The sequence below is a fragment of the Heptranchias perlo genome, chromosome 4, assembly GCF_035084215.1.
Source record: "Heptranchias perlo isolate sHepPer1 chromosome 4, sHepPer1.hap1, whole genome shotgun sequence".
Lineage (NCBI taxonomy): Eukaryota > Metazoa > Chordata > Chondrichthyes > Hexanchiformes > Hexanchidae > Heptranchias > Heptranchias perlo.
Window position 1 is genome coordinate 6,105,416 of NC_090328.1, and position 14,017 is coordinate 6,119,432.

Consider the following 14,017-nt stretch of genomic DNA (forward strand, 5'->3'; position numbering starts at 1 on the left):
CCATGAGGCGAGTGCTTTTATTTTACTGCTTGTGGGTCCGGAGGAGCAGGAGTGCTTCATGCAGGCCCAACAAGCTCACCTGGCCGACAGGGACCCCGCAATCGGCTGAACAACCCCCTCCCCCGATGCTGGACCCACCTCTGATGTCATTGCTGGCTGACTCCCCCACCCCGGTCTCCGATGCTGGCTGACCCCCACCGATCCCCAATGCTGGCTGAACCCCCCAATGTCGTCCATGTCCTCCCACCACCCTCCTCCCCCTCTGGTTTTTTCCAAGCCCGTGATCTCTCTCTCTCCCTCTCGCCCCCCACCTCTCTCCGATTTGCAGGTTCCTTTCATTGCCGACAGGTAGCCAGGCTGTCAATCCGGCTGCCTGGTGCATAGGAAACCCGGAAGGACAAATACTCACCTTCAATTGAGTTGTGATCGCAGATTGTGACGCACTCAATTCACCTCGGGGTCCCCCAAGCGGATATCTGCGGAGGCGCGGGGTACCCGGCTCAAAATAAAAATCATGCCCAAGGAGTCATCAAGTGACACCAATGTTTGGGGTTTAAAAGCCTAAATATAGCAGGGGAATATAAGAACATCAGAAATAGGGGCAGGAGTGGGTCATACAGCCCCTCGAGCCTGCTCTGCCATTCAATCAGATCATGGCTGATCTTCAACCTCAACTCCACTTTCCCGCCCGATCCCATCGGGAAGACCAAGGGTTTGAGCGGATCCACGGTTTTGAGGTCTTGAGCGAGAAAGAAAGGAAAGACATTTATACAGCACCTTTCACGACCTCAGGACATCCCAAAACGCTTTACAGCCAACGAAGTACTTTTGAAGTGTTGGAATCTAGGAAATGCGGCAGCCAATTTGCGCACAGCGAGGTCCCACAATCAGTAATGAGATAATTAATGACCAGAAAATCTGTTTTCAGTGATGTTGGTTGAGGGATAAATATTGGCCAGGCACCCAGAAGAACTCCCCTGCTCTTCTTTGAAATAGTGCCATGGGATCTTTTACATCCAACTGAGAGAGCTGACAGGGCCTCCGTTTAACATATAATCTGAAAAAGACAGCACCTCTGACGGTGCAGCACTCACTCAGTACTGCACTGGGTGCGCTCAAGTCTCTGGAGTGGGATCTTCTAACTCAAAGGCAAGAGTGCTACCAACTGAGCCACAACTAACATTTTGATGACAACCCAACAGAGATGTAGAGGAGAGTCAGAACATATAACATGGGGTATTTGCAGTTTAGAGGAAAGTTGAGAGCAGAACGGGCCATAGTAATATTGATTAAAAAAAAGTCAAGCGGAGGTCTTACCAGAAATAGAGAGGGAGCAACTCAAGGCAGGTGCCAAAAGAGGGCTCAATTAACATGTGACAAGTTCTGCCCCTCTCACTGCCTCTCAATACATTATAAATTCATTTCTCTTAGCTTTAATAAAAGAAAAGTACTGAGGAAAACTTTTGACGGTTTGCAAACTCCGAGACAGCATCTGCTCCAACGTAACATTTCCACGGCAACCAAATGTAGTTCTTCAGTGGGGGCCATTTCAGGAATTGTACCTAAAACAAAGCTGTATTATGGCAACAGTTTTGGAATTTCAGATCTGATTATGCAATTCAAAAGAAAGGGAGATAAAGCTAATTGATAATTAATTCTAGAAAAGAAGAAAAGAATTTGCATTTATATAGCAACTTTCACCTCCTCAGGACATCCCAAAACGCTTTACAGCAAATGAATTACTTTTGAAGTGTGGTCACTGTTGTTTATGCCAATTTGTGGGCAACAAGATCCCACAAACAGCAATGTGTCTAATCCTGTCCGAAACCAACCTCCACTCACACACACACACACGCACTTTCCAGCAAAGATCACTAGACATTGAGCCGGTCCCTGGACTAAATTCTTCCCCCACCACTAGCCCATGGATACCGAGGCCAATGGAAACTCTACTGTTGCCAATTGTTAAAGTTCCACAATCGTACAGGCCCACCCACATACGGTTGAAATTGTTGTGTGATATTAGTCACAAACATAGAATCATAGAATCGTAGACGTTTACAACATGGAAACAGGCCCTTCGGCCCAACATGTCCATGTCGCCCAGTTTATACCACTAAGCTAGTCCCAGTTGCCTGCACTTGGCCCATATCCCTCTATACCCATCTTACCCATGTAACTGTCCAAATGCTTTTTAAAAGACAAAATTGTACCCGCCTCTACTACTGCCTCTGGCAGCTCGTTCCAGACACTCACCACCCTTTGAGTGAAAAAATTGCCCCTCTGGACCCTTTTGTATCTCTCCCCTCTCACCTTAAATCTGTGCCCCCTCGTTATAGACTCCCCTACCTTTGGGAAAAGATTTTGACTATCTACCTTATCTATGCCCCTCATTATTTTATAGACTTCTATAAGATCACCCCTTAACCTCCTACTCTCCAGGGAAAAAAGTCTCAGTCTTTTTTTTTATTCGTTCACGGGATGTGGGCGTCGCTGGCGAGGCCAGCATTTATTGCCCATCCCTAATTGCCCTCGAGAAGGTGGTGGTGAGCCGCCTTCTTGAACCGCTGCAGTCCGTGTGGTGACGGTTCTCCCACAGTGCTGTTAGGAAGGGAGTTCCAGGATTTTGACCTAGCGACGATGAAGGAACGGCGATATATTTCCAAGTCGGGATGGTGTGTGACTTGGAGGGGAACGTGCAGGTGGTGTTGTTCCCATGTGCCTGCTGCTCTTGTCCTTCTAGGTGGTAGAGGTCGCGGGTTTGGGAGGTGCTGTCGAAGAAGCCTTGGCGAGTTGCTGCAGTGCATCCTGTGGATGGTACACACCGCAGCCACAGTGCGCCGGTGGTGAAGGGAGTGAATGTTTAGGGTGATGGATGGGGTGCCAATCAAGCGGGCTGTTTTATCTTGGATGGTGTCGAGCTTCTTGAGTGTTGTTGGAGCTGCACTCATCCAGGCAAGTGGAGAGTATTCCATCACACTCCTGACTTGTGCCTTGTAGATGGTGGAAAGGCTTTGGGGAGTCAGGAGGTGAGTCACTCGCCGCAGAACACCCAGCCTCTGACCTGCTCTCGTAGCCACAGTATTTATATGGCTGGTCCAGTTCAGTTTCTGGTCAATGGTGACCCCCAGGATGTTGATGGTGGGGGATTCGGCGATGGTAATGCCGTTGAATGTCAAGGGGAGGTGGTTAGACTTTCTCTTGTTGGAGATGGTCATTGCCTGGCACTTATCTGGCGCGAATGTTACTTGCCACTTATGAGCCCAAGCCTGGATGTTGTCCAGGTCTTGCTGCATGCGGGCTCAGACTGCTTCATTATCCAACCTCTCCCTATAAGTCAAACCATCAAGTCCCGGTAGCATCCTAGTAAATCTTTTCTGCACTCTTTCTAGTTTAATAATATCCTTTCTATAATAGGGTGACCAGAACTGTACACAGTATTCCAAGTGTGGCCTAAATAATGTCTTGTACAACTTCAACAAGACATCCCAACTCCTGTATTCAATGTTCTGACATGTGAACGTCATCATGTGAAATACTTTTGTTCTCCATTTTAGAGAAGGTTTCATTACAGTATGACGACATTTTCGTTACTGATATCACCCAGCGCAATTTCAACCCAAATAGCTTTTAGTGTCTCAGGCCGAACCAAAGAGTTCGCCACTTTAGCCTTCTGTGTGACCCCGAGCTGTAATTTCGAACCCATCATAAAAAGTGCTTATTTCCACCTAGGATCATTGAATGGTACAGCCATTCGGCCCATCATGCCTGCGCCGGCTCTTGGAAAGAGCTATCCAATTAGGAACACAGGAACAAGGAGTAGGCCATTCAGCCCCTCGTGCCTGCTCCGCCATTTGATAAGATCATGGCTGATCTGTGATCTAACTCCATATACCCGCCTTTGGCCCATGTCCCTTAATACCTTTGATTGCCAAAAAATTATATCTCAGATTTAAATTTAGCAATTGAGCTCGTATCAATTGCCATTTGCGGAAGAGAGTTCCCAACTTCTACCATCCTTTGCGTGTAGAAATGTTTTCTAATCTCACTCCTGAAAGGTCTGGCTCTAATTTTTAAACTGTGCCCCCTACTCCTAGAATCCCCAACCAGCGGAAATAGTTTCTCTCTATCCACCCTATCTGTTCCCCTTAATATCTTATAAACTTCGATCAGATCACCCCTTAACCTTCGAAACTCTACAGAATACAACCCCAATTTGTGTAATCTCTCCTTGTAACTTAACCCTTGAAGTCCGGGTATCATTCTAGTAAACCTACGCTGCACTCCCTGCAAGGCCAATATGTCCTTCTGAAGGTGCGGTGCCCAGAACTGCTCACAGTACTCCAGGTGCGGTCTAACCAGGGTTTTGTATAGCTGCAGCATAACTTCTGCCCCTATCAAATTAGTCCCACTTCATTGCCCTTTCCCCATAGCCCTGCAAATTTTTCCCCTTCAAGTATTTATCCAATTCTCTTTTGAAAGTTATTATTGAATTTGCTCCCACTACCCTTTCAGGCAGTGCATTTCAGATCATAACTCTCTGCGTTAAAAAAATGTTTCCTCGTGTCGCCTATGATTCTTTTGCCAATTATCTTAAATCTGTGTCCTCTGGTTACCGACCCTTCTGCCACTGGAAACAGTTTCTCCTTATTTACTCTATCAAAACCCACCATGATTTTGAACACCTCTATTAAATCTTCTGTTGGCTAGGGGCTGCAGAAAGTAACCTGAGATTCCCCAGCTGCTGATACACAGGCAAGAACAACTTTTGAACTGAAGTAACCTGAGTCCAGTCGCTGGCCTGAGCTGGCCGGAACCGGTTTGAATCAGCTAAGTTTTGTGAAAGACAAAGGAAATGTGATAAGACACAAGTCCTTATTTAGAAAAGGAGTAATGAGGTAATGCTACCTAAATCCTTGGGACAGAGCCAATGAGGAGAAGACACAGGGTAACTGAGAAAGCCTAAACCAACGGAAGACACAGCACAGCTTGAAGAGATAAGATTCGGAATAAGAATGAAGGATCTGGGGCATGGAGTCAGAGCGAAGACTCCGGAGACCAACCATCGCGGAAGTGGAAGAACCTACGTCAGGGACGTAGAGACGACGTCGAGAGAGAGAGAGAACGGAACGCCTGGCCAGCGTCAGCTCTCCTTTTCGGGTATTATCCTTTATATTCTGTGACCACTCAGGGAGTGTCAGAGAAAACTAGTGGGTGTGCGTTTAGATCTTAGTTTGGGTATAAAACTGTATAACCTGGTGTAAACTGCATGTCTATATCTAACCAGACGTATAAGCTATATGTATATGATCTAACGGCGTGAATAAAGTGAATTGAGAGTTAAGAGAGAATTGACACTTCTCCTCTTTGTACTAAGCCAATAACCGTAACCGGTGACCTCTGGTCAACACTTCCCTTAATCTTTTCTGCTCCAAGAGGAACAATCCCAGCTTCTCCAATATCTCCACGTAACTGAAGTCCCTCATCCCTGGTTCCATTCTTGTAAATCTCCTCTGCACCCCCTCTAAGGCCTTGACATCCTTCCTAAATTGTGGTGCCCAGAATTGAACACAATATTCAAGCTGGAGCTTAACCAGTGTTTTATAAAGATTTAGCATAACTTCCTTGCTTTTGTACTCTATGCCTCTAATAATAAAGCCCAGGATCCCATATGCTTTTTTAAACAGCCTTCTCAACTTGTCCTGCCACCTTCAAAGATTTATGTATGTGCACCCCCAGGTCTCTCTGTTCCTGCACCCCCTTTAAAATTGTACCATTTTGTTTATATTGCCTCTCCTCAATCTTCCTACCAAAATGCATCACTTCATACTTCTCTGCATCTGCCATGAGTCTGCCCATTTTACCAGTCTGTCTATGTCCTCCTGAAGTCTGTTACTATCCTCCTCACTGTTTACTACATTTCCGAGTTTCGTGTCATCTGCAAACTTCACCTGCCTCTGCCCCTACCTCAGCCCATCTGCTGCTGAAACCCTCATAACATGCCATTGACACTTCCAGATTTGACTGTTCCAATGCTCTCCACCCTCCATCCTTCCACCAACTTCAACTCATCCAAAGCTCTGCTGCCTGTATCCTATCCTGCACCAAGGAGATTTGATCGAGGTATTCAAAATCATGAAGGGTCTAGACAGAGTAGATAGAGAGAAACTGTTCCCATTGGCGGAAGGGTCAAGGACCCTGATGTCACCTTTGGGTCTTTTGCCAATCACCGTAAATCTATGTCCTTAAATCATAGATTACTAAACCCTTTAACAACATTACAGGATATGACGGGGGAGTTAGCACTGATTCCCTGATAAATTGCTTTTACACTGGTGACCTGTTGAGCTTGGATCCCAGGAGACCAGCATCTACGAGCTGAATCCCTGCACCAAACCTCAGGAAGGATATATTGGCCTTGGAGGGGGTGCAGCACAGATCCACCAGAATGATAGGCTTGAAGGGTTAAATTACGAGGACAGGTTGCATAAACTTGGCTTGTATTCCCTTGAGTATGGGAGATTTGAGTGTTTAAAATGTTAAAAGGATTCAATTGGGTAGATACAGGGAAACTATTTCCTGCGATGCGGGAAATCAAGAACAAAGGAATACAATCTTAAAATTAGAGCCAGGCCGTTCAGGAGTGAAATCAGAAAGCACTTTTTCACACAAAGGGTAGTGGAAATCTAGAACTCGCTCCCCCAAAAGGCTGTGGATGCTGCGGGTTAATTGGAGCTTTCAAGACTGAGATCAATAGGTTTTTATTGGGTAAGGGTATCGAGGGATATGGAGCTAAGGCGGGTAAATGGAGCTCAGCTTTGATCTAATTGAATGGCAGAGCAGGCTCGAGGGGCTGAATGGCCTCCTCCTGTTCCTAACACTAGTCTATAACCATTTCATACACTGATGCTTGTTTAGCTTTGAATCTGGGATACAAAGCTAAACAAAGCTGGGTCAAAATCCTGGAACTCCCTTCCTAACAGCACTGTGGGAGAACCGTCACCACACGGACTGCAGCGGTTCAAGAAGGCGGCTCACCACCACCTTCTCGAGGGCAATTAGGGATGGGCAATAAATGCCGGCCTTGCCAGCGACGCCCACATCCCGTGAACGAATAAAAAAAAAAAGAGGTGTCCCTGAGCCAGCTCCCTGCGTTTATATTACAGTCCTCACCACCTGTACCATCTGCGCTTATCGTATGCATTAAATCCAGCTCCTCTGTCTCGGCAGCGGATTTTCTGGGGCTATGGGTCTGCCTCAAGGGATAAGGGAAGTGGATTTACTGGTATAAATGCAGGGATTCAGCTCGTAGATGCTGGTCTCCTGGGATCCAAGCTACACAGGACACCAGTGTGAAAGCAGCTTATCAGGGAATCAGTGCTAACTCCCCAGTCATATCCTGTAATGTCGTTAAAGGGTTTAGTAATCTACGATTAACACAACCATTTCCAACATGCTTGATCGCATCGTATAACTTCAGTCAAGCGTTAAAATGCCAAAACATTGCATTACTTACACCAATTACCTTTAGTGAATGACAACAGCTGCGTAGGTCACGTCTGAAATAAAAGGCAGCATTATTCATTGAATTTTTTTTAAACAGATATTGATATATAATGACGGTGCAGTTTTAAGATCTCAATGTACCAGCGTCGCCAAGGAATTCTGCATCTCCCAGGACCTTTAATTCTACCCAGTCACACTTAAAAGTGTCAAGAGCGTTAAAAAAAAAGAGAACCCAGTCCTTCCATGCTGGTTCCTTCTAGCCCGGAGCCAGAAATTTGCGAGCGACATCCAATCTGCACATTTCACTCCCCATCGGCACTTAGCCTCCCAGTTGCCCGAGGGATGTGATTATTTCCAAATGCTGGACTTTGCCAACTTAGAGGATTAGTTTGGTAAAATTAGAGCTAGGGCGTTCAGAGGGTGATGTCAGGAAGCACTTCTTCACACAAAGGGGAGTGGAAATCTGGAACTCTCTCCCCCCAAAAAGCTGTCGAGGCCGGGGGGTCAATTGAAAATTTCAAAACTGAGATTGATAGATTTTTCTTGGGTAAGGGTATTAAGGGTTACGGAACCAAGGCAGGTAGATGGAGTTAAGATGCCAATCAGCCATAATCTAATTGCATGGCAGAACAGACTCGAGGGGCTGAATGGACTTCTCCTGTTTCCTACGTTCCTATGTGTGAAACTTAGCAGCAGGATATTGCATGGTTTAACATGTTGTTGTAAAATAGCATCTTGTCCCACTTTCCCTGAGCAATGCCACGGGAGATCAGCTAGTATGCAATTACTAAGCATGACTGGAGTATGGATAACAGTAATATCTTGGGTTGGAAATTGGTCGGAAGGCAGCGGGCAGAGTGTTAGATTAGGGGACCATTCTCTAATTGGTGGTCGTGACAAGTGGTGTCCCCCAGGGATCTGTGCTGGGGCCTCAACTTTTCACCATATTTAGCGATGACTTGGATGAAGAATTAGGGAGTTGTGTATCCGAGTATGCAGGTGACACTGAGCTGGGTGGTGCAGGAAGTCGTGCAGATGGGAGCAGGGAGTTACAAAGGGACATGAACAGATGGAGTGAGCGGGGAAAACTATGGCAGGAGGAGTTCAATGTGTCCAAGTGTGAGGTCATTCACTTTAGGCCCGAGAAAGATAAATCAAAGTAATTTTTAAAATGGTGAGAAACTAGGAACTGTAGAAGAGCAGAGGGATTGGGGAGGTCAAGCACACAAATCATTAAAAGTACAAAAAGTAGTTTAATAAAGCTAATGGAATGTTGGCCTTTATCTCAAGGGGGTGGGGGTGGGGGGAGGACTAGAATACAAAAGGGGTAGACGTTATTCTTCAGTTGTACAGAGCCTTGGTCAGACCCTATTTAGAGTTCTTCTTTCAGTTCTGGGCACCGCACCTCAGGAAGGATATATTGGCTTTAGAAGGGGCGCAGCACAGAATAATACCAGGGCTTAAAGGGTTAAATTATGAGGCCAGGCTGCATAAACTTGGCTTGTATTCCCTTCAGTTTAGACCGTTGAGGGGTAATCTAATTGAGGCATTTAAAACGATAAAAGCATGCGATGGGATAGATGCAGAGAAACTATTTCCTCTGGTGAGGGAATCCAAAACAAGAGGACACAATCTCAACATTAGAGCCAGGCCATTCAGGAGTGGTGGAAATCGAACTCCCCCCTCCCCCCTGCCCCCAAAGGCTGCGGACGCTGGGGGTCAATTGGAGCTTTCAAAAGGCGGGTTAATGGAGTTGAGACACTATGATCTAAATGAATGACGGAACAGGCTCGAGGGGCTGAATGGCCACCTCCTGTTCCGAAGGTTTCCTGTTTAACTTCACATTGTCCATTTGACCCTTTATTGGCAAAAAAAAACAAATGCCAAGGCCATTTTTCTCGATCACTGAGGCCGAGGACTGTGAAGATTGACATTGTCGCATCGTAGACACAACTAGGCCCCTCTTTGACATGATTTTCTCGAACCAAACAACAAAACGATAGTCACAGCCCAGAGGAGGGTTCAGAGGCTTCTGATGGAGAGCCTCCCTTTTAAACTTGAAAATAGCTTTAGCGTGTTATCTTATTGTCATTGAAATCCATTGGGATTATCATCATTCGGATGGATTGTTATAGCCGACAGACAGCAGAAATGAATCACAGATATAATTTAGTTACCAGAATCCGAAAAGTCGACAGCGCGATCCCTGCCATCTAAAACTACGAAGATAAAAACCAACTGTTAATAACAAACTCATAAAACTTTTAATATATACTTAGGATCATTGTACCTCCACACACACATACAGGGGTATTTTCCTTAGGCCTTCACCCCCCCTCCATAACATTGGTGCAAAGCCCATCGACGTGCAGGGTTTCCGCTCAACTTCCACCCGAGTTAAGGCATCGGAGTGAGAGAGTAGGCCCGAGGAACTCTTCCCCCCCCCCCCCCCCTCCCCTGCCTTAGTGTTGGTAGAACACTCCTGTGTATCCTCAGTAACACACAGTAGGGCTGAGATTCTTGGCCTCTCTGTTGCACTCCCACCATAAGTCCAGCAGCTGAAAGCCCCGGAAAATAGGCCGGGAGCCAGTTCTGCACCGGGAATTCTCGCAGGGCTTTGTAAGGGGAGGCTCACCCCCTTACAGGGCCAGTGAGGGGGAGTGGGTGGGGCCATAGCCGGGGCTGGGGGAAGGGGAAATAGAGACTCCCTAATGTTTGGAGTCCATGTGACCTCAGCCTAGGTAGATCTTCAGAGGCTGGTACACAAAGAAGTAAGAGGCATAACTGCCCCCCTTCAGTGGCTCATCCAGGGGTCACAGCGGGGGTTGGGGGGGCAGGGCAGGCCTGGGTTGCAGCCTTTTTTTTTTATATAATTCATTCTCAGGATGTGGGCATCATTGTCAAAGCCAATATTTATTGCCCATCCCTAGTTGCCCTGAGAACTTTGTGGTGGGCGTTCTTTTTGAAGAGCTGTAGCACAGTTTAATATGACTGTGTGACTTGCTAGGCCACTTCAAAGGGCATTTAAGAGTCAACCACGTTGGTGTAGGACTGGAGTCACATATAGGCCAGACCGGGTAAGGACGGCAGGTTTCCTTCCCCAAAAGGACTTTAATGGACTTTAAGGGCAATTAGGGATGGGCAATAAATGCCGGCCTCGCCAGCGACGCCCACATCCCGTGAACGAATAATTTTTAAAAATGAACCAGTTGGATTTTTACGACAATCCAACAGCTTCGCGGTCACTTTTACTGACACCAGCTTTTTAATTTCCTGGTTTTTCTTTTCAACTGAATTTTCTGTTGGCCGCCAATGGCGGGACGATGGGAATCGACGAAGCGCAAGAGGCCAGAATTGGAGGAACGCAGAGATCTCGGAGGGTCGCAGGGCTGGAGGAGGTTACAGAGATAGGGAGGGGCGAGGCCGCGGAGGGATTTGAAAACAAGGATGAGAATTTTAAATTTGAGGTGTTGGCAGATCGGGTGCCAATGTAGGTCAGTGAGCACAGGGGGTGAAGGGTGAATGGGACTTGGAGCGAGTTAGGAAACGGGCAGCAGGCATACTATGAAAATGTGGTTGTAAGAACAGTCAGGTTTGGATGCCTGTACAAGCTCCTTGGCTGGCAGTTAGGGACTTGGTCTATTCTAGAGAGCTACTGTTTTCATGAATGATCTATTTACCTTGCCGGCTTGTGAATACGATGTCGGCATAAGTGCAGGCTTCAGAAGAAACTGTAATATAAAAAAGTTAAATAATAAATCAGACACACACATTTCAGTTGGGTTACACGGTGCATGTTAAAAAACGGTCATACTAAACACAGACTCACAGAACTGATCCCGTTTTCGCTAGGAAAAGACAGAGGAAACACGATTCAGGCACAGAGATTGTAAATTTAAGCGGCACATTAAGATTTAAGATAATTGTCCGGGGGGTGAGATGAGGAGAAATGTTTTTAACCGAGCGAGTTATTACGATCTGGAATGTGCTGCCTGAAAGGGCGGTTGAAGCAGATTCAATAGTAACTTACAGAAAAGGAATTGGATAAATACTTGAAAAAGGAAAAATTTGCATGGCTTTGGGAGTGGGGAGCAGGGGAGTGGGACTAATTGGAGAGCTCTTTCAAAGAGCCAGCACAGGCACAATGGGCCAAAAGGCCTCCTTCTGTGCTGCAAGACTCTATGATTCTATATCCTATGGCCTACTATATCGTATGGCCTACCCCTGCTCCTATTTCTTATGTTCTTATGGGGGAGTCCAGAACTAGGGGCCATAGATATAAGATGGTTGCTAATAAATCCTTAGAAGGATATGCTGATAGGGTCAGATGAAGTAGAGAGGGACGAAGCTCGTGTGGAGCATAAACACTGGCATAGACCAGTTGGGCCGAATGGCCTGTTTCTATGCTGTACATTCTATGTAATTCCATGAATTCAGGAGAAGCTTCTTTATCCAGAGAGCGGTTAGAATGTGGAACTCGCTCCCACAAGGAGTGGTTGAGGCGAATAGAATAGATTATGGGGAAGGTAGATAAACACATGAGGGGAAAAAGGAATAGAAGGATATGGTGATGGGGTGAGATGGTAAATCGAATGGGAGGAGGCTCGTTTAGAGCAGAATGGAGCAAATAGAATTTACAGCACAGAAACTGGCCATGTCGTTCTATGTAATTCCTCTCCAATCCCCTCGGGTGATCGAAACCAGTCCAGGAGATCACACTGTCCATGCGAACGTTAACTGTTGGCAGACACAGCCGCATCTTTCACAGATTGCAATGGCTCCTACACTGATAGGAGCATTGGTGCGAGTGCACAATAGAACAGGTGACGGAGTTCGATCAAGATCCTGGAGTTTTTGCTCAGTTACCTGCAGAGATCAGGGAGAAATTTCATGCTAGTTTGTTTCACCTGGGAAATTCATCTCCGCCAAGAGATTAAGTAAATTGGGGAATATCCGTGAGAAGGAAGTTGCACGTGATATGCAGAAGAACGAGCTTCACAGGTTCCTGTATTTCCTCGTATTGTCATGAGATAGGACCGAGGTGTGTGCCTGGGTTATGTTTAACATTCAAAAGTATCAACAAAACATTTCTCTGCTTATTAACCAATTTAACAATCGTTGCTTGAAGGCTAGGGTATATCGTGGTTCGATGCAGACTGAAGTTCCCTCTCCTCTACCCTGTCAGTGTGCCCAGGCCCCATACTCAGGATAATGCCCCTCAACTACAGGAAGCAGTCTGCTTCTATCTAACCTGTCCCATCCTTTCATAATTTAAGAGAACACTTCTATCGTATCGCCCTGTAATCTGTGTTGTTCCATCAAAGAAAAATCTCCAATTTTTCAAGCCATTCTTTGTATTTCCTCATACCAGGCAGCGTTCGAGTGAATCTGTGCTGTGTCCTCCCCAATGCCTCAATTATCCTTCCTGTACAGTACAGCCCACACTACACTAAGTGAAGTCTTACTAAAGTTTTCTGCAGGCTCATCTTTGACTTTTATATTCTCTTGTGATAAAACCTGAAATGTTGCCTTTAATATCCTGTGAACCTGTACCCTCAAATTCTCAATCTCCGTAGTGGAATTTGAACTCATGTCCTCTGGATTACTAGTCCAGTAACATAACCACTACACTACTGTAATCCCTCATGTTGGAATGCACACTCAATAAATGCCATAGTAGAACCATAGAAACAAGGCAGAAACCAGCAAGGCCAGCACTACAGGTAGTACGACTGGTCTTACCTTTGTCTATTCCATTGGGCCATCTTCCTCGAACAACGTCACTGTACACATGCTCAGAGCCCTGGCCTGTAATTCAATTCCTTGTTAATAAGGAGCAGCAAATAAATTAGAGTTTCACCATTCACACTACAGAAAACCAAACACCCCCCCCCCCATTCACACTACAGAAAACCAAACACCCCCCCCATTCACACTACAGAAAACCAAACACCCCCCCCCCATTCACACTACAGAAAACCAAACACCCCCCCCCCCATTCACACTACAGAAAACCAAACACCCCCCCCCCATTCACACTACAGAAAACCAAACACCCCCCCCCCCATTCACACTACAGAAAACCAAACACCCTCCCCCCCCCCATTCACACTACAGAAAACCAAACACCCCCCCCCCATTCACACTACAGAAAACCAAACACCCCCCCCCATTCACACTACAGAAAACCAAACACCCCCCCCCCCATTCACACTACAGAAAACCAAACACCCCCCCCCCCCATTCACACTACAGAAAACCAAACACCCCCCCCCCATTCCCACTACAGAAAACCAAACACCCCCCCCCCCATTCCCACTACAGAAAACCAAACACCCCCCCCCCATTCCCACTACAGAAAACCAAACACCCCCCCCCCATTCACACTACAGAAAACCAAACACCCCCCCCCATTCCCACTACAGAAAACCAAACACCCCCCCCCCATTCCCACTACAGAAAACCAAACACCCCCCCCCCCATTCCCACTACAGAAAACCAAACACCCCCC

The 14,017-nt window shown here is 46.4% G+C and overlaps 1 long non-coding RNA gene across 2 annotated transcripts; it reads right to left on the reverse strand.

Annotated features, from left to right (window-relative positions):
- Nucleotides 1-322: 322 nt before the first annotated feature.
- Nucleotides 323-13,319, reverse strand: LOC137320415 (uncharacterized). 2 transcript variants are annotated; one of them, XR_010962508.1, is made up of 5 exons: nucleotides 13,249-13,319; nucleotides 11,187-11,237; nucleotides 9,684-9,725; nucleotides 7,526-7,559; nucleotides 323-1,562 (listed from the first exon to the last, which is right to left on the reverse strand). It is a non-coding gene; the product is annotated as an uncharacterized lncRNA (long non-coding RNA). The 2 variants fall into 2 exon arrangements; XR_010962509.1 differs by having other exon boundaries at nucleotides 7,517-7,559.
- Between the last annotated feature and the right edge of the window lie 698 nt (nucleotides 13,320-14,017).